This window comes from Corvus cornix, chromosome 12 (assembly GCF_000738735.6).
Source record: "Corvus cornix cornix isolate S_Up_H32 chromosome 12, ASM73873v5, whole genome shotgun sequence".
NCBI classification, from domain to species: Eukaryota; Metazoa; Chordata; class Aves; order Passeriformes; family Corvidae; genus Corvus; species Corvus cornix.
Genome location: NC_046342.1, coordinates 16,755,846 through 16,777,668, shown reverse-complemented (window position 1 = coordinate 16,777,668; position 21,823 = coordinate 16,755,846). Strand labels below are relative to the sequence as shown.

At 43.8% G+C, this 21,823-nt stretch overlaps 1 protein-coding gene across 15 annotated transcripts in view; it reads left to right on the top strand.

The window, feature by feature from the left end:
* The window catches only part of FOXP1 (forkhead box P1), a 383,611-nt gene that overhangs the window by 241,922 nt on the left and 119,866 nt on the right, over positions 1 to 21,823 (top strand). Inside the window, exon 1 of one of the 15 annotated variants that reach the window (XM_019280354.3) lies at positions 16,280 to 16,371. The exons of the other annotated variants lie outside the window; for them this stretch is intronic. The gene's annotated coding sequence lies outside the window, so the exon portion shown is untranslated. Of the gene's footprint in view, positions 1 to 16,279; positions 16,372 to 21,823 lie in introns of those variants that run through there. 15 annotated transcript variants of the gene reach the window in all.

Genomic DNA, 21,823 nt, shown 5'->3' with positions numbered 1-21,823 from the left:
ACATATTTCAAACAGATGCTGAGGGGTAAAAGGAGTGACTAGAATTCGCAGCAATAAAATGCTGGCTCTTTAAGTTCCCTTGAAGGAAGTGAACCTATAAAATTTTTGCTGCTGACTTGTTTGTCCAGTTCTTTGAAGTATTTAACATTAATTTAGTCTGCAAATCATTGCCACCTCAATTTTTCATTGAAGTATCAAAGCCTGCTAAACACATAACCTTGGAGTGCATGAAAACCCCTGATTCCTTTAGCAGATATATTCATTTAGCATTTACCCATTTGAAAATTTCCTCCAGACTCTGGTGGTGGGGTACACTGCAGGTATTTGCAAAGGAAAGCTTTTTGAAGAAGTTGCTTGGTTTTTTTTTAAATGACTGTTCATTTCACTTACAGTAGGTAAGTGCATTTTAAGTGGTGGTGTTCCACCCTTTTGTGTTAATAACAGCCATTACTGCTCTGCATCAGAAACCGAGGTGGGGAGCCAGGATGGTTGTGTTTGATGGAGCAATGGGCTCTGCAAAATTATTAGAGGTAGTAGGTATTCAGGGGAAGATGTGCCTGTCCCGTGCTCACCTCTTGAGTGCAGGAGCTGGGTGAGAGGCTGTGATTGCATGGGCTGATGGTGCCTCAGGCTGCAGCTCTGTCTGCCAGCTGTTCCTGGCCTTTTGGGCTGTGCCCAGGATTTCTGAAAATAAGAATGAATTGATGACAAGTGAAGGTGAAGGGACTGTTTCCCATGTCTCAGATATTCTGTCTTCCAAGCAGTCTTCAGGCTCAGACCAGCAAAATGTATGCAGGGGTCATTTTTGTTGCCTTTTTGGCAAAAAAATAGCAGATTATTCAGTAAGTGACGGATACACTGGCAAGTTTCTGAAGTTAGGTATTGCTATGAGATCCTGGTCAACAACCTCCTCATAGGGGTCTCTTTCTCAGTTTTTTTTAAAATATATTCTCCCTTTTTGACTTCTTCCTCCTAAATGAAAGTTTCTCATATTCTCCAGGACCTTGTGCCCTGGGGGATAGGAAGGAGAAGACCCCTGGCCCCACCACTGTGGGTTCCAGCAGAGCTGTGCCCTGCCTGGCACTGCCCACAGCAGCACTGCTGGGACCCAGCGGTGGCATGAGCGGAGGACATCAGCTGTGAGGGGAAGCTTAAAAAATGCCATCAGGCTTAACTTGGGAAAAAATACCAACACAGAGGGTGTCAATTGAAAACCAGCAGGGTGGGAAAGCTGCTGTACTGTAGTGGGAATGCAGCAGCCTCAAGGCCCTTTAAATGATTGGTGATACACTAGAGATATTGTTAAATTACCTTTTTTATTGGTTCTTGAGTCTTATGTCTTAAAAGACTATTCTTTGGAAGAAGTCAAGAGAATCCTTATATTTGGTTTAGATATAAACCTGAGATACAAAACGTGGATGTGGATCTGGACCTGAACTTTTCCAGTGTCTGGGGAGTATTTCAGGCTGCAATTTTGTTGTGAGACCTGTCTTTGCTTGTGATGGTCTGGAGGACTTGGGTGTAGTGTTAACCTGCAGCACAGTCAAGCTTCAGCCAGGGATATTGGTATTTTGGCATATTTTCCCACCAGACAGGGAAATAGTGAAGTGTTTCTGTCTTAAGGTTGTTTGAAGATTAAAAGGGTAATTTTCTGTTCTGTTTTCAGCACCAAAAATTGAATACGAGGATTTACCAATTTGTAAAGTGACTGATTAAATTAAAGAGAGGACCAGAAAGTGTTTGAATTATGGTAATAAGCAACAAAAGAAAATATTTTTTTGCATCTAATTCAACTTCTAAATGTTCAGAACTACTTGTCTGTTTGTAGTTCATAGTATTGTTTCTCATCTCTGTGCTTTCATTGCCCCATCTGTAAAATCCAGATGGTGGACAAGCAGCTTCTTAATTTTGTTGAAGGACTTTAGGATGATTTTGAAGGGGGTGTGTGTTGCTAGTAGTTTGTAAGAGAACTTGGGGCAAAGGCTTAATAAAGGATCGCTGGTGAAACACTTTAATTCAAACACTCTGGTTAAGACTTTCTCTCCAGCCTGCATGGTCCCATATTTTACATTCACTCTCAGCATGGACTTCCTTTGCTGAGGGTCCCATAGGTAAGCCACGAGAGCAAAATATACTACAGGGCCTCATACCAACACTTGAAGTGGGAAACTTTAACCGTCCGGCTTAATTTTTCAGGGCCATAGAACAATAGCCGAGATTGTGTTGTGGGTACAAAGGTGGCCAGCAGGACAGCCCCATTAGCCCTGCACAGGCAGCTCTGCCCCCTCCTTGGGCTGGGACCGAGCTGTGGCCCATGGTGGCTGTTTTTTGTGGCCCATGGCTGTTTCTCTCCTGCATTGGAGCAGGATCACCGTGGTGACACGACGAAGAGGGCTGAGCACGGTTGCCCGCGGAGCCGCGTTTTGTATCTGCCTGCTGGGGAGCAGCTGCAAGCAGAGGAAACCAGTAGGGATAATGGTGATGCTAAATGGGAAGAGAAGATTTTTTGAACCTGAAAAAGGCTGTTTAGGTATCATAACCCCCTTTTCAATGCTGTAAACCCTTTGAAAGCAGCCTCCTCTTTGCTCTGTGCAGCACGAAGCATCCAGGTTGGCTCTTCGGTAACAGCAGCAGCTCACTATGGTTTTTGTAGCACTGTGGAGGAATGGGGAGAATTTTGAAAAAAATCAAAAAATCTCAACTGGCCAAAAAATGTCAGCATTTTTCAATTCTGTATTGACACCTGAGCAGCAGGCTGGCATCTACAGAGTGCTGAAATAGCTGTGAATTGGTAATTATGAATTACAGCAGGAGATCACTTCAGCTTAGTGTTCCCAAAGCCTGAGAGATCAAAAGGTGCCAGTGAGAAAGGTAAAACATCGAGTGGCAGTGAATGTGCCAGGCTGCCTGGAACTTAGTTGCGCTCTCTTGTTTGTTGTTGAATTTTGTAAGAGGAAAAATTTGGAAAAAGAGAATGTGGGTAACATTTCTATTGAGGCATGGGTATTTCCAGGAAAATAACAAGGATGTGAAGCAATTGCTGGGGTGCTTGTAGGTTTTTATATTTTTCTCAGTTTTATCCATTAGTTTACCTAGTAGAGCAGTAATTAAAGGCAAAAAAGCGGTAAGAAGCAGTAGGAGGGCAGGATTTTTCCTGCTTGTTTTTCCTTAATTTTCTATCAAATGCAGAGCAGTACAACCATTTATTTTTTAAGCTGCAAAAGTGCCCATTTCCCTTTTTTATACCCTTTTCTTTCTACCTGTCATTTCCAGGAAATGGCAATGTCAGATGATATATTTGTGTGTCACGTTTCAGCTCAGTCTGGGAAGGGGTCAGTTACCCCTGGTTCACACATACCCAGGTTGGTATCTCCCAGGCTTTTAAGAGCATCAGTAGATAAGGATCAAGATTTTTGAAGCAGGGGATATCAAGGGAAACAAAGGATTTTTGAGCATGCATAGAGCCCAGGCATCACGTCCAGCCGTTCAAAAGGTCCCTGGAAGAGTGAAGTTAATCATTAGAAGAAATGGTCCAATTTTAAGGTGGCAAAACCCTCCTTTGATTTGCCAAGCTCTTATCCAGGGAGGAGAGCGGTCTTTGCTGAAGGGCATCCTGTCTGTCTGGGATGTATCTAGTAAAAATTGGAGATATTTTTCACCACTTTCAAAACCCTTTCATCGATTCCCCGTATTATTGGCAAAATAAGGGTAGTGGCAGATTCCTTATAACTCTCTTTCCCTTCTGCATCAATTATGCGTCTTTGTGAGGCAGAGCTTTGAGTCAGTTCCCCTTCATTTTGCTCTTCTGGTCGCTCCCAGGGGAGACAGTCTCTTGGTAATAGGAGCTACCTCAGTTCAGAGAAGAATACGGTTTTGTTCCCTTCTCGAATGACACATGACTATCAGGCATCTCATGAGTTCTCTGAGTGGGCACATGAATTGAACCTTGTAGGAGTCTGGGTGATTAATGGCCTGGTGGGTAGGAAGCAGACACTCGTTACAGGTCTGGGGGATCTGCCTGGCAGAATTAAAAGCTGTCGTGGTAGTGATGGCCTTTTACCCTCCCGAGCTGCCCTGCAAACGTCACCAGTGCCGCTCGGAAAAGGAAACAAAGTTCACCACACAGTGGTTTAGGGGATTTTTTTACTTTTGTTTTTGTTGCTCAAGTGTTGTTGTGTGGGTTTTCTTACAGAGCAAGCACAAGAGATGTTTTAATTAGCCATGGTAGAATTGTTTTTGAATTTAGATGATTCTGTTTATTAAGGACCCGGGGCACATTGACAGGGCTGTGATCCTTGTGTCTCAACCTGGCTGCTGAGGCAGTCTGTAGTGCTGCCGGTGTCTGTGGACAGGGCTGGATCCCAGTGCCAGCGTCAAGTGGGGATTTTTTCCTAATATGGACAGTAGTCCACAAGCAACTGGACGAAGTCCATCAAACGAACGTCGCCAACAGCCAGTAGAAAGTTTGGCTGTGCTCTGCTTGGACCAGCCCCGAGCTAGAGACCAGAAGGTAAAAGGCTTTTTCACACCCTAACTTGACATCTCGTGGCCAGCATTGATGTGCTGAAGGCACAGCCCCAGGGATGCTGACAGGAGGTGTTGCCTGCTCACCACTTCCTTCTGCAAATAGCTGTACAGTCGTGGCTTTTGCAAAATGAAGCTGTTTTGGTTTGCTTTGTTTTGTTTTGTTTTCTTCCAGAGAAAGCTCAGAGTAGGAACAGAGCAGGCACTGGCATGCCTGTCTAAACCCCTTCCTTTTCTAATTTTTTGGAACATACTCTGTTTACTTTCTGGCCTAATACTGATGCAGTGCAAGTGTTTCCACTCACAAAACTTCCACTTGTCCTAATTTTGACAATGTGAAATTTGTGTATATTAATTCTTATCTGAGTTCTCAGTGAGTTGCATAGCCAGCACTTTAAATGGGCACTGGCAGCCCGTTCCTGGCCAGCAGTAAGTACTAAGTTTGTTTCTAAGGAAAATATTGTGAAGCAAAGGGGGGTTTTTAGTTGGTTTGTGTTGGTTTTGGGTTTTTTTTTTAACGTCTTGATGTTCTGTATTAGGCCTACACTGTTTTTAAATGTGAGCATGTGTTCCTTTTCTTTGATGTTTTTCACGAAGAGGATTCTTCCACTTTAACAAAAGGCCCATGTTCCTTTTAGGTTGTTTTATTCTGCTAATGACATTGCTTACTCAGATAAATAGGTATGTGTGTGTACATTTAAAATGCAACATTCCCCTTCAACACACCATGGATACATAACAGAACTGATCTTCTGTAGTGATCTCCTGTGCCAGAATTTTCCTGTTTTGAAATTAAAATGGATTCTCCTTATCTTCTCATAGCCCCTTTGATCCATTGCCTGTGGGTGCATAGTGGCACTAACGACAGAGGATGGGAAAGCTTCAGCTTTGCGTGGCATCATTAGCTCCACAGCATTAGCAGCATCCCTGTGACGAGCTGGCCGTGCTCCTGGTATGCCAGGAGAGCAGCCTGCTTCCCTACACCTCCCCTGTGCTAGATGCCAGCTGGGATTCTCCCGCTGGAAGGGTCCTGTGTGTTCCTGGCATGTGTTTCTGTGTCACCCTTCTGTTTTCCCTGACCCTGTCAGTGTCAGTGGGAATTCCCTGCAGTGATACCTGCTTTCCAGATCTTTTTCTTCCTCCAGGTAGCACGTAACTCTAAGGACTAAACTTGCAGGTTAGACCTGGGTTCACCTGTGCATCAGCCTGTTCCTGTGCTGAGAGTTTGCATGTTTGGGTTTTTTTCCTCTAATTATTAATTCACTCCAAAGTTTGTCATTTGTAGGTGGTCACAACTAAGTAGCTTGAACCTCTCTGCCAGGGCTTTGCATGCAAGTACTGTCAAAACTGTTCTCAGTGATGAGTCAGTTCCTTTTTTTTTTTCTCTTTTTTCTTTTATTTTAATGACGAGTATGCAGCTAGTGTACCCATTAGAGCGTGCTGAGAGTTGGCATAGAAATGAGGATACACATGTGTATGTATCAGATGCTGAAGAGCAGCATTCGTGTTATAAATATAGCTCGGCTATATTCCTTCTTACATTTCAATTTTATAATCCGTTCCAGAAGATTTGGACAAAAATACTGTAGTGTAAGAGAGCATTAGTTTCTGGGTTCTTCAAATAATAATTCTTAGTAGAGAAACTAGTAAATAAAGATCTGAAGATGGGCGAGATGACATCTTCCCTAGTTCTAGGAATTGGACTTGGGGTATAGATTTATGCAAGGTAAAATAAAGGACGAGTGGAAGCAGGAGCAGAACTGTATGTTTTATTTTTTTAGTTTATTGCTAAAATGTATGAATAGTCCTTTTTTGTTTGTTTTATTGGTGTGATTATATATGATCTATCTTTACATGTATACTTTTTAGACCTGGTGGGCCCACTGTGATTAAATGTTTGCTTTGAATACGTGTCCAGCGTGTTAACTTTTAACGGTGGAAAGTTGTTAAATTCATTTTTATACAAGAGGGGGGGAAAGAAAAAGTGGGGGGGGAGGAAAGAGGAGATTGTTAAATGTATGGAAACTCTTATTGGCTGAATTATATAACTGAATTCATTCAACATGCTCGGTGTATCTTGTTCTCCTTTCAGTATTGCCACTCTGTTCATCACCCCTTTTAGTGCTTTAGGCATATGGTGTGCAGTACATCCAGGGAAGTGTCAACAATATGGCATATGTTATACATACTGATCTTGATACACCGTAGAAAATAATGGGCCTAACTTTAAAAGGCACGGTGCTAAGAATAGAGCGTGCTGCAACATGCAGACAGTGAATCCGCCATGAATGTCATGTTTGAAGACAAAAAGAGCTGTATTTTTCATTACTTTTGTGGCTTGGTTTGTATGTTGGCGTTGCTGCAGATTAGAAATGATGGTGAGATGAGCGCAGGCGGGATCTTTGCCCGCGTGATGCTGGAATTCCAGGCTCTGTGGAGACTTGGGGGTCGGTTTGCACAGGGGTTGGCTGGGTCGGTGCGGGCAGGAGGGAGCCGGGAAGGCAGGGAGCTGTGGGAGCTGCCTGCCAGCGCTCCAGGGCTGCCCCTGCGAGCCAGGATGGGCCTGGCAGGGACTGTGCTACCGACATCCATCTGCGGGAAGAGGGACAGGGACGGGGGATGTCCGGATGCGCTTGCAGGAGTCATTAGAGGGTCGCATTAGCTCACCACTTAGCTCTGTCTCCACGCTGTAAATGAGCCTGCACGAGCAGATTGCAACGCTTACATTAAAACCACACCGGTGGAAATGAGTCTTTCCAAAGACTCTTCCAAGGATCTGCCCATTAGGATCTGACTGCAAGATCAGGGCTCTCATCTGGACTCACAGCAGTAAAACAAAGATGAAACGCTCTGTTTCTCATTGCTGGATCCTGGTCTTACTTGGCTCCCCATTTCTCAGGGAATCTTTTGTCCCGGGAATGCTCATTTTTAAATTAGAAAAAATTTAAACAGAGGGTCCTTTAGAACACTTGTCCAGAAAATTGTTCTCAGGAGTTTCATCTTCAAAATCAATGATTCATACCATCATATAGGTGCATGTATATCTGTATGTCTGCATTGCTGTTTATTGTGCTGCACTGGCCTGGCTCGGGATCTGTAGCATCTGAAGTGCAGAGAAGCAGTGACTGGAGAAAGAAATAGCATCTTCTCAACAATGACCAAATATTTGTCTGTTATCTCTCTGGCCGTTGTAGTGGTTCTTGATATCTGCAGAACTGAGCAGATCACCACCCAGATAAAACAGCACAACAAAATATTTATTTTTAAGCTTAGTTGAATGCTGAATGTTTGGTGCAAGTTTATGAGGGTTAAACATTAATAGCAGATGTTGTTAATGAATAGAAGGCTTGAGCCAGCTTCTGAGACCTTTGAGTTAGTACATGAATTTTCTGGTCGATGACAATACTTGTAACATGCCTAATTATGAAGTAGTGTTCTAATCAAGCCTTGAATAACTGAAGAATTTCCCCTCCTCTTTTGCGGTTATTTCAGTGGCGCACACACACACAGATTGCTTCAGTGCCTGTGCTTTTTCTTAGCGATTTTTCTTTTCTTAGAACATTCATTGAGGTTTTTCCCCAAGAAGCACACGTATTCACGCTGAATGTCGGTGCAGGGGCGCACAGGCACAGAGGGTGACACGTGCACGGCACGTCCCCTCCACCCCGGCCCCACCAGCAGCTGAACTGGTGCCAGCCTCTGAAGTTGTTGTCCCAGTTTGTCACACTTCCAGGTGAAGTACGTGAAAGTGATTATAGGTAATAAATATCTCTTTTTTTTAAACTTATTGCAGAGGCAGTTTTTCCCCTGTTAATGAGGGTAATTTGACTTGGTTGAAGGATTGCAGTTCTTAAGAATTAATGCAGCAATCCAATTCAAAGATTTAAAGAGATCTAAGATTTTTCACAGGTCGTGTGCTAGTGAATGTGCTCCTATCACATAGCAGCTAATGGACTTGAACAACAGTCTGTCATTTACTGTTACCTCAGTGTATAGCAGCTTTGCCCTTGATAGCGAGTATACTTTCCCAGCAGTGCAGGTTATTTAGTAGTGCCGTGTATTTGTAACACTTTTAAGAGACAGTATCTGATTTCTAACAGCCCTAATTACTGGATAAAGTGAGGTTACCTTTCTGACTTTCTTAATTACGTGTTTGGATCCTAATCTGTGTGAGCCTAAAGTGGTTTAGGCTCTAATAGCTGACTCCTCATTTTTTTTGGATTTATCTCTTTGTATACACATCTGTAAAATAATTTCTGTGTTGCATCTTCCCTGTATCAATGCTCAAAGGTTAATTCTATAAATATGGAAGTGTTAGGCACTAGTGTCCATAAGGTCCCCTTGTTTTTAGGGATCCGTTATTACCTTTTCACAGTGTTTCGTAATGACTTATTTGTAAATGCTGTTGGAAATGCTCTAATTTCTTGATCCTATTATGTTCCTGGATATGAAAAATCCTATTGTAAGGTAATTAGAAGGATTCTCTTCTATTTAAATGTGTGTTCTCTAGACAGTGTCACTCTATACTCTGCACACAAGAACCTTTGTTCCTTAATTAGAAAAAGGACTAGAGCTCATTAATTGTGGGTACAAAGTGATGTCTGCTCAAATGGAGAAGCAATAATACAGTTTAAATAATGATTGATCCTACATTTTAAGTCTTACACTATTTCGTACTGATAGTGATAAATAAGCAACATATAATGCAGGTTGCGAAGCAATGTGTGAAGATTTTTATTGAAAAATCTCTTTTTGCAAGGATAAACCTGTGTCGGGCACAATAAATAAAGGAGGGATGGTACATACACGGCGTCTGCCATTTAGGAAAGTCAGCATTTGTCAACAGAGCACCGTAGCAATTGCTGAGATACTGGAGTTCACTCCACCCCATACTTTAGAAAATGAAATAATTGTGAGAGCTGTGCAGTCAAAAGCAGTTTGGATCTTGGCCTTACAGAGCTATTATTGTGATGAAAAGAATATTTTAATTACTCCTCGCAAACAGGATGAGCTATAAATGTTTGAGTATTTTGCAGGGTGTTTTCTTTTGGAGACAAGTGTACTTTGTTCCCTGAATTTTACCATTTCCCTGTCATCCCCTTGGGAGGAGAAGGATGGGCTTGTGAAGTTCTAAGCAAGACCCTTCACCAGAAGGCTTTGGTTTATGTGGTGGCTACAGAAACAGGGTGGGCTGAGTTGTGCACCGAGATGTGCACCGCAGGGTGAGTTCCCAGCAATGGCCCTTCCCAAAAATCAGGAGCATGTTGTGATGAGCTTGGCGGTTCTGCTGCCAAGGTGGGATGCCAGGATGGCGCCTGTGTGGGTTTGGAGTTTGGGTCTTGTCAGTTGAGGCTAGGCTGGGCTGGGCAGAGCAGATGGTTGGGGGTGATGCCCCTGAGGCTCCCCAGCCTGCAGCTCCATCTCCTCCACAAATCCAGCAGGGCCCATTCCTGTCCTTGCCCCACCTTGTATCAAAGACTTAAGAAAGGGAAAACCTGTCTAATTTTTCTAACCCTAATGAAAACATGCATTAACATGGAAAACCCTTTCCCATATGAAGAACAGGAAAGTTGGAAGATGAGGCTTGATTTCCTGCTGTATTTCACAAATCAAAATGGTAAATGCTAGACCAGGGTATATATTACACTCAAAACGTATTGGCATGGAAAGAACCCCGTGAAATGTGAGGTTTCTTGGTATCCTTCTCTGCTGTATTCCTCTTGGTGGGAAAGAAAAATAGTTTTTAAAAGATAAAAAACCTGTTCTTCAATTGACTATGCAAAAATCTTATTGCAGTATTTATTCCAAACCTGCACACATAATGTTCAGTCAAGGAGAAAACAGCAAAAAACAGTTGTTGATGGACTTAGGCGAGAACTGGATTAAATAAGCATTAGTCTACTGAAGCTGATTACAGGAATATGAAAATGCAGTATCTTAATGGTACATATTTTCATGTGGCAGCTCAGTTGCCTTTCATTTTGCAGCTAATATGTCTATTCTTATGAGTCATTTACTTCTTTAATTACCTTTTGCAGGCAAGGCACCATGGTATATTAATGTGAATGATTTTTACTGCCAGTTTATCATACAATGCCCCAGAAGTTGAAAGGCGTAATTGACTTGGAAGAGCAGCTCATGAAGGAAACAATATTTAGTTGACAGTTTTCCTTGTACTCTCTGTTGACGTTTATGAGTTTACACTATGCTAAAGGAGTAATAAACACAATTTTCTTTCAATAACAGGAAAGAGTCGCTTTTAAAATACATTTGTGGAAAACAGATTTGTTCATTTCTTGAATAATATAAAATAATGCGTTTTCAGTGATGAGATGTATATAAGACTGTCAATTGAATTAAACCTCGGAAGGTGCATTTATAACCTGCCTTAGAGCGTTAAAAGATATTAGGGTGCATATGAATCAAATCAGTTCGATGAATATTTAAATTATACACAGATTTGGATAAATCATATTCAGATCTGCATGTTAGATTATTTGGTGGCCTTCTCTTGCCATGGAGGGCGAAAGTTTGAAGTGGGAATTTGAGGAATGGAGGCTCTATTTCTGTGGATGGAAGAACACTCATCAGAAAGCTCCTGATAAACCCCAATTGGAGGATTACTGCAGAAACTTTCTATAACTTTCCTAGAGCCAGAGGCTTGAGGAAGGTTTAAAATCAGCTTTGCAATCCGTCAAAGTCCATTTTCTCCTGGTATGCTACTTTTATTGAAATGACCTTGTCAAATCGCAAATTCTTTTTCCCAGGCATCCCCAGGACCGTGCGCAGGTATGATTAATCATCCCATCCCGCTTTAATTAATTTAAAGGCGCCCATGGCCGGGGCGGGAGGAGACGCCGGCTGGCGAGGACAGCGCTTCCCCGCTCGGCTTGCAGGGAGTTAAACTTTTCACAGTTTTCCCGATTGTTTGCAGTTCAGCCCTCTGCAACATAATGAAAGTTTTCGAGCCATCTGTTGTTAAGCTGGCGGTGAGCAAGGCCAGTATATCCAAACAAAGTGCTGGCCTGCTGTAAACTGAACCTGTCAGTTTAGCATAGCTGGGCTGACCTCCCCGGGCGCGGGGCAGCGGGTACCAGGCACTGGCTGCCTGCTCGGCTTCCAGGGGAACTTCTTGGGGGGACCGTGTTTACTTTTTCCACTTAGCGTTCCTCCCACAGGCTTGGACTAGTTTATACTAAATCTTTAAATTGACACTGTTCTATTTTTTTTTTTTTTTTCCTATTCTGAACTTTCTCCTTTTTTTCTTAATCTTTCAGGCCATACAGAAAAAATCTATTAAAACCCCACAGTGGCTGGAATTTGAGCTTTTAAGGAGGTTGTTGGGGGGTGGGGACAGGGGACAGCACAGGACAACAACTTCTGTGTTTCTGTAACTCAGTGTGTGCATGTGTGCTGGCGAGATTCTCTCTCAAAAGAAAGAGGCATGTTCCCAAGTATCCCAGCTTGCTTTCCAGCTCCTATTGTTCCCTTTGTTCTGTATTATTTAAGATCAGTTACTCATTTGCTTCAGAGGATTGGGAATAACAGGCAAGGTAGAGCAGAGCAGCCAGTGTCTATTGTCTTCCTGGGAGCCACAGATGCATCCAGAGTGGCTGGAGCAGCCTCCCTCCTGCTTCTGTTTGCTTCTGTTCAAGGGGTTGGTAGCTCCAGCATAAAGTACTAGAGAATTTGAAACTTTTTGAGTGGAATTGCCACAATCAGACTTTATTTGCAGGGCTGTGTGGCAGGGAATTGCTTTCCTTACTCGTTCGTATCAAATACACGTTAGTTTGTATCTCCTCTGCCTCAGTGTGCTTGTGCTTTTTCCAGTCTTATGTCTCCAATTGCCTTTCCTTTTTCCTTCCTCCAAATATGTTATTTTATTTATTCTTTTATGTCTGGGATACAACATATGTCATTTGTCGGCTGGTATTCACTCAATACAAGTGGTTTTAACTGTTTTTTAGGCTTGGCAACAAAACTTGAAGTGCCTGCGCCAGGAAAGTGACTATTTGGTATTACCTGTTTTCAGTGTTTGTTTCTTGGACTAGACCTACAGTAAATACCTTTATGCTACCACTGCTGCCAAATTCAGTCTTTGCTTTTTACACTTGTGCTGTACCTGCTCACTGGTCTTTGGCTGGTTTCAAGTGTGTTTTACTTACCTCATGATTCTTGGAAAGCAAACCTGATCGTCAGTGACCCCAAATGCTGCAGTTCTCAGTCAGGAGAGTTTTGCCTGCGGAAGAGCTGCTGAATTTATGCCGTGTGTGAAACCAAGCTGTGCCTTTGCAGAAGTGCATCACAGCTAGTCTGTATCTTCACAGTGTGGTGATGTACTGGAATGTACTGGAAGCTCTGGAAAAAGCAGTAAAAGTACTTGGCCTTTCCAGAAGACCCCTCCAAGGGCTTGTGCCGGTGCCCACCAGAGGGTAGGAGTGCCCAGGGGAGAAGGGGGAAGGAGTATGACAGTGGTGAAAAACACTCAATTTTAAATTAAAATGACTGCACTTACGAGGAAACCCCATCCAGCTCTAATCTGTTTGTAAGGTGACTGACACATAAAGTGCTTTTTGTTTTAAGGTAGAGGGAAATGCATTCAGGATAGAGTTTCTGGTATTAATGTCAGGTGCAACGCAGTGCATGCTCACTCAAAAAGTCAAGCAGATAACCTTGGCATTTAGGGACATTGCCTTATATAAAATGAAATTGTATTTTGTTTTTAAAAAGGAGGACTACATTAAGAGGTCACCTATTAGCTGTGTTTTTGCTAGCTGTCTGAAACTCAGCTCTACTGTCTATTAAACTCAAACCACTATGTAAACATTCCTGTGTTGTTCCTGGTCTCTACAATGGCCAAGGGGATCAGGTTTCACCTGCCTGCACATCTTCAAGCAATTAAAGCAATTAGCTTGAAGCCATTTCACATTCAAGGTCTACTGTGACATTCAAGTCCAGAAGAAGTCTAGGGGAAAAGTAAAAAGAAGAGTATAAAAGGCTGCTGTGCAGCACAAGCACACAAATAACCTGTGAGGGAGATTTGGACTTTACAACAACTTCCAAATGTGGTCAGGAGGCTTCGCAGCAGGCAGGCAAAGTTGCTGCTGAGAAAAGGAAAAGATAAAAAAACCCCACCTAATGATCTTTAAATTATACCCAAGTTTTGTACTGGGAAAGGAGGGGGAGGAGAAATAAATAGCAACATGATTTGTAACGATATTTGTGTGGAATAATATGGCATTGGTCTTATTTACTGGTATTTCTCCTGGCAGGGACATCATACTTTTCTTCTCATTTAGGTGGGGATTTATATTTGGTGTTTACATTGTAAAACTACACTCACTCTGGCTAATGTATCCCTTACAATGACATTCAGCTCAGAGTTTAGTGATTCCAGCAGTAAGTCTTGAAAGCTGCTATTTTTTAAAAGGTTGGAGCAGATTAGTGGTGACCTTAAAAGATTAAACTAGTACAGTTTAAAGATAAATAATCAGCCTTTAGCACATTAGATAGCTACATAAGCATGACAGAAGGTGACTTTCTTACAACAGTTTCAGAATCCAGGCAGCATTTTTACATTTGAAACTTGACTAAGGCAGGGAACAGTGGTTTGCAGAAAGCAAGACATAAACTGATTGCACCACTTCAAATTGGTTAATACAGTTTTAAATCCACAGTTTTCCTGTTGGTTTTATTATTGCAAGGAGGCTAATTTTAAAAGCTATGCCTGCTGCAAGAGAAGATCTTGCTTTGCCATCCCGGAGGGTGTTCTTAATCAGAAATAACCGCAGGCTAAATTATAATGTGGAATCCTGCTGCCCTTTAACCTAACACTGCTGCTCGTTCAGTGTTTGTTAACAAACAGCTCTAAGTACAAAATTGTTTGAGAATTACTTTTTCATTATATTTGCTGACTTCAATTAGAATAAGAAGCTTATTTGGGGAAGAAAAATTAAAAATGTATGGGTTTCTAGAGAAAGTTTCAGCAACTGTTTCCCGGCAAGTGTCGCCTTCAGAACATAGCTGTGGACTCTGTGGCACACATAATTTAATTTAAATAAAATTACCTTCTGAACTAATATTTCTCCACTGGTGGCAGAGGAAGAGCTCAGGAGCATCCCAAGATTCAGTCCTTTGAAAGATGAGCAGGCTAAAATGGTGGCAGGGGCTCAGGCCAGGGCCCCTTTTGCACCTTGCTGGGGGATGCAGTTGCTAACAAAGAGGCACCAACTCCCCATCCCTGTGGTGTTGGGGAGGGCTGGGCTATAGATGCGAGTGGCACAGTGTCCTATTTTTATTTCACTTTGAATAACATGTAATTGAAACGTACACTCGGCAAATTAATTGGTGAGTTGAAGGTAAGAACTGCTGAGTTAGTAGAGACAGCACCAGCCCTGTTCTTTTTTTCCCCTTAAGTTTACATGCTGGAGCGGAAACGCCGCGGTGCTCAGAAAGGAGGTGATGCCTCTGTAAAGCAGATCTTTCCAATTTTATTTTTTTTCTAGCTTAGTCTTCTGTTTCTATGATCTGCCTTTTGAACTGTTTTTGTGGCTGATCAGTTCCACCTAATATGTCTCTTGATTTCTGCTATTGTAATACTCAGACGACATGCTGTTCTCTTCATTTTTATAAGCTTTAGATGCTCCTGCCTGTCATACTCTGGCGGTTTATCTTCAGCGTCTGGATTTGCTTTCAGACTTGCATGTCTATCAAGCTGCTGTTGCTTTGAATGTGAGATCAAAAGAAGATGAATTCCAGTAAAAAATTTCCTTGTATGAAGAAAAGATTGGGGGCCTATGTAAACATCCCACTGACAGCTCCCAATGAGTTATTTTAGCAGAGCATTAGCACCCAGAATGACAGACAGTCCAAGACTACATGCTAAATAACAAATCAGTCCCTTCAGTGGCAGCAGCACGTTGCCACAACAGCAATAGATTTTCTAAAGGAATCCTGTTCCTCTTTTTTATTGAATATGGCTGTTCGACTGCTCATCTCTTCACGAGCTGCCTTCGAGTGCCAGCCCCAGTTTACTTTTTCTTGACAATATCTGTGTCATGTCACCAATATGACAGCAGACAGGGCTTTGATAATTGGGTGGGGAGACGGTTAGTTAGTCATCTCCAGTTAAATAGGTAGTTTGTTTTAGGGAGGGGAAGGAGACAAGGAAGGAGGGGTGGCATCTGCTGGAATGCTGAAGTTACGCTTTCGGAGATGCTGGATGCAAGTCCCTGCGCCCGAGACAAGTTGTATTTTTTGGGCGGTTGTTTATATTTCAGTTCACGCAGTTAGAGAAAACAGCTCTGCAGCCCGGCCAGCCTCCCGAGCCGGTTTCCAGAGCAAGTCACAGCACTGTCGAGGGGTAGGAACGTCAAGCTTGGCTGGACTTCCGTGCAAATCCGAATTTGCCTAGATACAGAAGCGAGGTGTGCTTCTCGCTGCTGTTTGGTCTAGTTGGGGACATAATTAGTTCTGCCTGTTTCTGCTCACAGATGGGGGAGGTTTAATAGTGCAGAATCGCTAGATTTTTGTTCCTGGTGTAGTGCTAAACCCAACTTTGAGATTACCTGTGAGCTCCGGCTGATCTCACCACTTCGCAAGGGAAGAATTAGGGAAGGAATGCTTTGCGGTTTCTTTGTCATTTAGTAAAAGCAGAGGTTGCTACTGTGGAGGCAGAGCCCGGTGGCTGCCGCGAAGGGCAGTGCTCCAGCGTCTCCCTCCAGCCTGTGCTCCGGCTGCACGGCACTTCCTGTTTATTCAAACATCTTTTTACCATTCTTCAGCCCCCGCTTCACAGAAACAGCCAGAAACATCTCCAGCGCGAAGACGGAAATCTAAAGGCAGACAGTAAGAGCTCACTCTGTTAAACTCTTCATTTTCTCTGCGAGCGCTCAGAGGAAAGGAGCGTGCAGGCAGGGCTGAACTTTTAATGCGCTGCCTTGCGCAGGCAGCTTGGAGCACAGGAGAGGGGAATTGCTTTGGTTTGAAGCAAAAGCAGCTAGTTCAGGTTGTTTACTGCGGTGTTGACAAGGGTGGGGTTTTTGGCATGGCTTTGGAGAACCAAAGGAGGACCGAGTCCTTTTTTGGGGTGCTCGTCACCTTGCGATGTCCCTCTGGCACGGGAGCAGCCGTCCCTGCTGCTCGCCGGGTGTTGCAGCTTCTCCCTGCACAAGTGCCAAAAATACCTAAACAACAAACCCCCCCAAGAAAGGGAAACGTGGCTGCTGCTCTGGGCAGCAGAAGTGGCACAAACCCACCAAGTCGCTTTTTTGTTTTCCACAAATTGTTTGCATCGTGGTTCTGGCACCGCATGCGAACCAGCCTCGCTAATATTTGTACCAATTTCATGCTAATAAAAATCAGGCTGCTGAGACAAGCATGGCTATTATCTCATTCATATGACTATTGTTTAGACCTGTGGTACTACAAAAGGAAAGGGAAAACGTGCTCACGCCGGGTAATGGTTGTTAACTTCTCACGTGAGGGATTTTCTCTGCAGTTTTTCAGTATTAATGATTGTTGTATGAATGGTCTTCAGGGGTTGTTGGAAGATAGTGTAGATCCTCTGGGTAATCCATGTCACAACACAGATGCTGGATTTTTCCCCCTCTGTTCAAGTGACTTAAAAAAATGCTTGATATTTCTCAGTGGTTTCTCCCCCCTGCAAAAGTTCACTGAAATAGCAGGTAACTTTTTTTTTTTTTTTGGCAAGCATTCGTGGTGCTTGTGTAGTGTGAAACATAAGAGAAAATGGAAAATATGCTGCCTGCCCTATGGAGAAAACCCATCCTCCTTGAGGCTTTTCCTGCTGCTCCAAGATTCAAATAGTCTTTAAAATTTTAAACCTTAAACCCCCATCTTCCTAGAAAAGAGAGCAAGAGAGAGAGAAATCAAGCTGTGTGTTCAGCCAAACCGCAAGTACAACAAACATATTTTGAAAATATATTGCTAGTCTGGCTTTTTAATGTTCAGAAGTTGTTCTACTTCGCAGAAAAAAAATGGTGTTTGCAACTGCCTTAAGGACAATTTGTTTAACAGTAGGAGTAATTGCATGGGGAAAATGGAAAGAGTGACTGAAGTTATTTACTCAGATGTTAGTGTAGGTGTGGGGCAGAAAACTCTCTGTGGGAACAGTGGGCTGCTTTTCTTGGTATCTTAGTCTATTTGATGACCATCAAATTTCCCAGCTCACTGGTTTTGTTTTTTCTGGATGGCATGTTTGATTATTTATCAGAAGGGAAAGGGAGTAGCTGAAGCAAATAAACATGTGACCAAGCTGTGTTTTGTTTTCCACTCAGAAGGCCATGCCCTTTAACAGATACACAGAAAATAATAAACGTATTGTTTTATGATAAAAGGAAATTATGTGGATCATTTTCTTCAGCAAGGCCATTAACCCCTTGTGTTCAGTGGTCTCCGCCTTCTGGCAGCTTGTTGGGCTTGCAGCTGGGAATTAAAGGCACTTAAACCCCCCCCTCTTGCCTGGAACGTTTCCATGGATTACTGCTTCGGCCCTTTGGATTTGCTGGATTTATTGCGTAGTCACACAGCCCTGGTCATCCCCCTGGACCTACTTGGGGTGTGACTGACTCAACGAGAGGTGCTTTGATTTTTCAGAAGGGTGCTGATTTCCAAAGAAAACCTTGGCGAGAGATGCTGGGATCTTCCAGCCTCCAGTGCCGGTGTCTGTGCAGCGCAAGGGGTTGCAGCTGTGTTTGGTCCGTTACAGACGGTGTCAATTTATGGGATTCTCTTTTAAATGCCAGGTGTCTAGCATGTAGTGTGTAGTGTTTCCTTTATAATACCAGCTTTGGACGATGTTCATTATCTTCCCTGGAAAAAAAAAAAAAAAACCAAAACAACACCCTATAAACTAAATCACTGTCAGGAAGTAAAATACAGGTTTGCCTCATCTCCGGGAAGCATGTTGCATGCTTTAGCTGCTTTTATGGGATTAAAAGAAACAAGTTAAGACTGTCATGCACATGAAAGGAAACTGAGATGTGGTTTGCTTCACATTGTGCAGGTAGGTATAAATTTAATAGACTGACTTGCTTTCAGAATCTCTCTTTGTCTCCCCAAGTCGCATGTCAGTTCCAGCGCGTTGATGAGCTCTGCGGTCCATAATAGCGCCTGACTGCCGCTGCCCCGCAGGTGCCGGATCGGCAGGAGGGTCCTCCTCCTCCTCAGGGATGTGGCTTTCCTCTGAGGAATGGCTTCACATCGAGAAAGGGAAAATTTGCCTGACATCTTGAAGTTGCGTTCGAGCTTGTCCATTCCTGGTGGGTCTGGGCAGGAGGAGGTGGATGCTTCGCCTTCTGGCTCCAGGGGGTCAGCACTACCTGAAGAGCCCAAGTGGATGGCAGGGGCTGGAGCTGGGGGTTTAGGTTTGAGGGAGAAAAAATGGCAGTCGAAATAGCAGGGAGAGGAAGGGCTGGCAAAATAAGGACCTGAAACTTAAATGTGATGTGAAGAAGAAAGAGGAAATGAGCAGCTTGGGGCCAGGTGACATGGACAGGGGCTGGGCTGATGCACATGGCTGGCCCCCCTTTCCCAGAAGCTCCCTGAGGGTTGAGGAGGCTCAGGGTGGGCTGAGGAATGGGCTTTGGGATCAGAGGTGCAGGACTGAGGTACGTGGAAAGACAGAGGAGCAGGAGCAATTGCATCCTGTTGGACCTCTCCAGCCCTGGCTGAAGTCCTTGGGCAGAAGCCGGTGAAGGACCTGTCCATGCGGGAAAGTGTCCTCCCAGCCTCCAGCAATTGAAGGTTGGTTCGTGCCCTGAAGCATAAACATTTGTACCTTGATTTCTATTTCTGTCTTTCCGAAGGTAAATGCTGTAAATGCTCTCATGACTATCACTGCAAGTGTCTAATCCTTTCTTTGCATCCTCCCCATGCTCTTGGCCCTGGTGATATCTTGTGACAGTAAGTTCCAGAGAGTAATTATGAGTTGTGTATTAAGAAGGGGAAAAAAAAAATCATTTTATCTGCTTTAATTTTTTTGGGTGATTGTTGCTTCCTGACTTCATTCAGTGTCCCCTTTTTCTTGCATTATGAGAAATGGCAAAAGTACCAGATGTACCCTCTCAGGCCAAGTCACAATTTGTGTACTTGTTATCATCTCCCCTCTTACTCATCTCTTGCTAAGCTAAACACTCCCACCCTTATCAATCTTGCCTAGTATCTGCTGAGGCCTCTAATCATTTTTGTCTCCTCCATCTGAACCTCGCCTATTTTTGCTTTACCAGGATCTGTTAAAATTAAGGTTTTTACAAGCTGTTCTAAATTAGATTATGCCATAGAAGTGCAGAGATGTGATTTGCAGCCTTAGTTTTCGTGTTTTGGGCTGTCCCAATGTTTTGCTTCCTTCATTCACCCAACAGCAGCGAGTATCTGATGGAGCGTGGCGAGATGTCCACTGTCAGGGGCCGTATTTCATGGGCCTCTGAGTACAAGTTTGTCATGCAGTGTTTTGGAAAACAAGCTTAAAATATGTTCCCTGTTTTGTTGACCACACAGGGAAGCGCGCAAGCAGCTGTATGCAATATACTATTTATGTCGTAGCAACAAAAAGGCCCTCTTCCTTCTCCCCCCGCACCTTATCCCTCTTCTCTTCTCTATTAAAAAATATGAGAACTTCCCGTGCTTTTGACATCCAAGAAAAACGTGGCTCAGCAGTGAATACTCCTCCAAATATTCAAAGGTCTGGTTCACTTTTGGATAAACACAGTAGTTCAGAATCTGATCTCGAGCCTACAGAAACGAGCTGAAAATCCCATAAGATTTTTTTCATCACTCAGGCACAGTTCAGTTCTGGTTCAGTTTGAACGGGGAGCCAAGATTTGTATCCTTTCTCATTTTACCAGGATGTGTTGGCCCATCCCTCCTTTCTTGCTGGTACAGACCTCTACATGCTGTGAGTCTTGGCATGCCAAAATAAAGAGAACCATTTTTAATGTTTGGGATCTTTTTGCCAGATACTTTATAAGTGGCTTTGATGAGTCCTGACTGTGACTCTTTAAAAGAGGGGGACAGAAGGTGTTTTTGTGGTGTAGCCGCCTGAGGATTTCATTTATGCTTCAAAAAAGGGATTTTTGTAGCCGTTGTCACTGTTGTAGCTGGTTCAGGGTTTGCAAGTTCCCAGTGTTGGCTGAGGTTGATCTCTCACCCTGCTGTCCCTTGCTGCCTGCCCCCTTCATCCCTGTAGTGTCTCCAAGTATTGAAGAAAATAGCTCACCCACCTTTTCCCCGAAATTGGAGGAGTTAGTGAATAAATTACAAAATAGAAAATGGGGTTTTTTTGAGGCAAACTCTGTTTTCCCCCTGTGTGGTTCTGGGTCCTCACAGACAAGAACCTTGGCAGCCATGGGATGGGCTGTGGGATGGCAGGGTAGCAGCATAGAGTCCGTTCGTCCTCCCACCGGCAGGAGTAACCTCAGTGCCCACGAGGACGAAGTGCAGCAGAGCTGGGACACAGGCAGCTCCACCCTGTGGGTTTGGAAGAAAGGGTTTCTGTTTCCAGTGCTTTTTTCTGGAGGGAATCTCCTTAACTGGTAGCCAGGATCTATTCCAGAGGAAAGAAGCTAAGCCTGCTGGAAGAAAAATAAAGACTCATCTTCTTTCCTTATGACTGAGCTATTCTAGGAGATGTTTCAGCATGAGGCACATTGCCAGCTCCCTTGCTCCAAGTCTGCCCCTGTCACATCAGGGACAGGATGTGAGCCAGGGTTTGTGCATGTGGACCTCAGGTCCCTTCTCTTTTTCCAGCATAGGAATCGCCCATTAGTCAGTTGTCCAGACCAGTCTGCTGTGTCTAAGCAAAGCCTTCATGGCCAGCTGACCATTTTATTGGGTGAAGGATTGCTGTTGAAGCTCCCCTGCTTGACGAGCTGGCTGGTAGCCCTTGGATGGAGCCAGCCTTGCAGATTTGCTGCAGCCAAGTGAGGCGCTGGGTACAGACAACCAGCAGCATCTCCCCAGGCTCAGGGCATCCCTCTGCTGCACCAGTGGAGCTGGGAACAGGGTAGGTGGAGGAGGATTATTTAATAAAAGAAGGAAATAGAGGATGAGATGGGGATGGGGGTTGTTTGAATCCAAGGCTGTTGAGAAGAGTGGACAGCAAGAATGCTTCACCAGGTTATGTTGCATCTTAGCTGTGTCCCACAGCAGAGCCCCATGTCCTGTCTGTAGCTATCCTCAAACTTCCCTGCTGCGGTGCCAAGAGCAATGTTGGGGCTCTTGGCTTTGTGTCATTCTGTGTGTGGCACAGGGGCAGGGTGGTGGCAATGGGGAAGGGAGC